Raw genomic sequence first — 2,718 nt, 5'->3', positions numbered from 1 at the left:
TTAATATGGGCCACAATTTATGAGGAAATATATCAGAACATTGTTTAATTTATTTAATGAAAATTTTTATTCAAAAGATGCTCCAAACCTTTAGCATAGTGTAAAGTATTGTGTAATGAGTGTACAATGAATGCAATATGATTATAATGTATCATTTCTTATAATAGTGTCTGCCAAATGCACAAAGTATTGTGATTGTAGACACCGGCAACTTTGAAACTTTTTATTGTAACAAAATCGAATCTTAACACAGAGTTTGTATAAAGAAATGAACCTTCAAAAATAGCATAGAGAATAGAAAACATATTTACTGGAGCAAAATGTGTGACAGTATATTATAGTACTCTGCTCAATGCATCTGCAAAAAAAAAAAAAAAAAAAAAAAGCCACAAGCTAACAGGAAATGGTTGACGGTGCATAAACAGGCATTGACAAATAAAGGTTAAGTTCAATTGCTTTGCATATGTCTGCAGAATTATGCTGACAAACAGTTCTCCAGTCAGTCCTGCGTGCTAAAGCAAGTTTTTACTTACAGGTAAAGGTGCTTTTCTGTTTCATTTCTAATTTACAATCTATTTCAAGGCACACAAACAGTTAATCCTGTTTCACTATACATAACGGAAGCGATTATTTATGCGAGTGCAAGGAGTTCATCTCAGAGTACAAGGCAAGAAGTGTTGTTTATGAAACCACAGATATGAAAAATGACACCACTTGTATATCTTCTGTGATACTGATGAGAGGTCAGGCTTGTGGAGGAAGAAGCAAAAAGTTTACCCATATCATGTTTCTTTAAAAATGGAAGATTTGCTTCCACAAATGGTTTTCTGCATCATTCAGCAACTAATAGGAGAGGAACTGCACCAAGGAAAACAGTAAGATTTCCAAAAAATGGGAGCTGATTATTACCGGCAAAACCATTTGAAGTTGTTTTGTCTTTGTTTTTATTTTAGGGGTCATGCTGCATGAATTGGATTTGTGCAGAAGTATGCAGAAGGACTTACAGAATTTTCAGTAACCTGGATCAAGCGATTCTGGTGAACAGTGTGTAAATTGGTGTGTTTAAGGTCTGTTTTCTTTAAAAAACAATGATCTCCACTGCCTGAATGATGTACAACATAAAGGAGGTCTCAGAATGTGCAAGAAGCATTGCGTCAATAATATTTTTTTGCGCCATGTCTTTAAAATATGAACACCCCAGTATTTTTCAATGGATTTTCTGCGCTAGCCTGCTGATCCTGACAGTGCCTGCGTATAAATGGCTTTTCATCTTGTTTTACAGTTAAAAAACTAAATTAATGTTGAAGTCTGTTTGACTGATTGTATTTTAATCACTTTACAACATCGATGCTGTAAAAGGAACCGTATAAAATAAAAAAATTGAAAATGAACTGTTCACTGCGTTTGAAGCACTTCATTTCAAAGATAATTCGTTATTTTTTTATCTAGTAGTTAATGACCAACGAAAAACACATTAGAATTAAAATACAAATTATAGCAAATGAAATTCGTTTCAAAAAGATATTTTATAAAAGAAAAATATACAAATTATATTTTTGTTTGTGCTCGTCCAATTGTGCAATGGTGATTTGTTCCGCTCCTTGGAAAAATAAAGATTTAATAATGCTTCATAGCTGCTGGCAGGATGTTCAGGCGAATTGTTTAATATCATTGGCAGGAAAATATACATTTCGATTTTAAAGAAAATATGTTAATATTGAAAAAGGAATCAAAAGTTTGATCCAATCAGTGTAATAATGAATGGCTTTAAATAATGTAACCTAATTGTCTTTTTAATGATTAATAAAGGAATTATAATGCTTTGTTTGATTGTTTATCTTTATTTACAAGTAGTAGAGTACTTACAGCTAATGTATAGGCTCTTTCTGTCTGTTCGAATCTTGTCTGTTTGTGCCCCCTGCCATCATAGTCGCAAACCGCGGTCATACCTAAAAAACATGTTCTTACTTCTTTAGAGCGGCGGCGGTAAAGGGTGCGGCAGTAATGCCAACATTGAAGTGTCACCTACTGTACCTTATTATTACACACTCTCAGAAATAAAATTTTAAGCACAAATTTGTACCTAAAAGGTCCATATTAATACCTCAAGGGTACATATTAGTACCTAAAAAGTGGAAAAGTGTTTCTCCTAAATTTTCTAGGTGCTATTTTATACTTTTGAGATACCAATATAGACCCTTTAAGTACAAATGTGTACCTTTTGAAAAGATACCACCCCAGTGACACCTCGTGTGTACCTTTATTTCTGAAAGTATACAATAATACAGTTTACCTTAAAGCATAGGTCTCAAACTCAGTTCCTGGAGGGCCGCAGCTCTGCACAGTTTTGCTCCAACCCTAATAAAACACAGCTAATCCAACTATTTCAGGTGTTCTAGACTACTCTTGAACACTTTAATTAGTTGGATAACTGGTGTTTTTTAACAGGTATTTGCAGAGCTGCGGCCCGGAATCGAGTTTGAGATCCATGCCTTAAAGTAAAGCACAAAATGCTTTCGGCACATGCACTTTATGCAATATACAACTCATCCCGGTCTTGCTATGATTTGTCAACCGCAATATGACATAACTGAAGGTGCGAAGGTGAGGTGACTTTTCAGTGTGGGCAGAGGAATCAACAAAAAAAAAGAGGATTTAAAGATGCGGGGAATTCATAATTGTGACTCATAGCATTTGAAATTAGCTGTCAGTGTTTTT

At 34.3% G+C, this 2,718-nt stretch overlaps 1 long non-coding RNA gene across 1 annotated transcript; it reads left to right on the top strand.

Annotated features, from left to right (window-relative positions):
* Positions 1 to 637: 637 nt before the first annotated feature.
* On the top strand, positions 638 to 1,825 carry LOC141377887 (uncharacterized). Its single transcript, XR_012390988.1, has 2 exons — positions 638 to 875; positions 954 to 1,825. It is a non-coding gene; the product is annotated as an uncharacterized lncRNA (long non-coding RNA).
* The last annotated feature ends 893 nt before the right edge of the window (positions 1,826 to 2,718 follow it).

Source organism: Danio rerio, chromosome 15, assembly GCF_049306965.1.
Source record: "Danio rerio strain Tuebingen ecotype United States chromosome 15, GRCz12tu, whole genome shotgun sequence".
In the NCBI taxonomy this organism is placed as follows: domain Eukaryota; kingdom Metazoa; phylum Chordata; class Actinopteri; order Cypriniformes; family Danionidae; genus Danio; species Danio rerio.
This window is presented reverse-complemented; position numbering and strand designations above follow the sequence as displayed.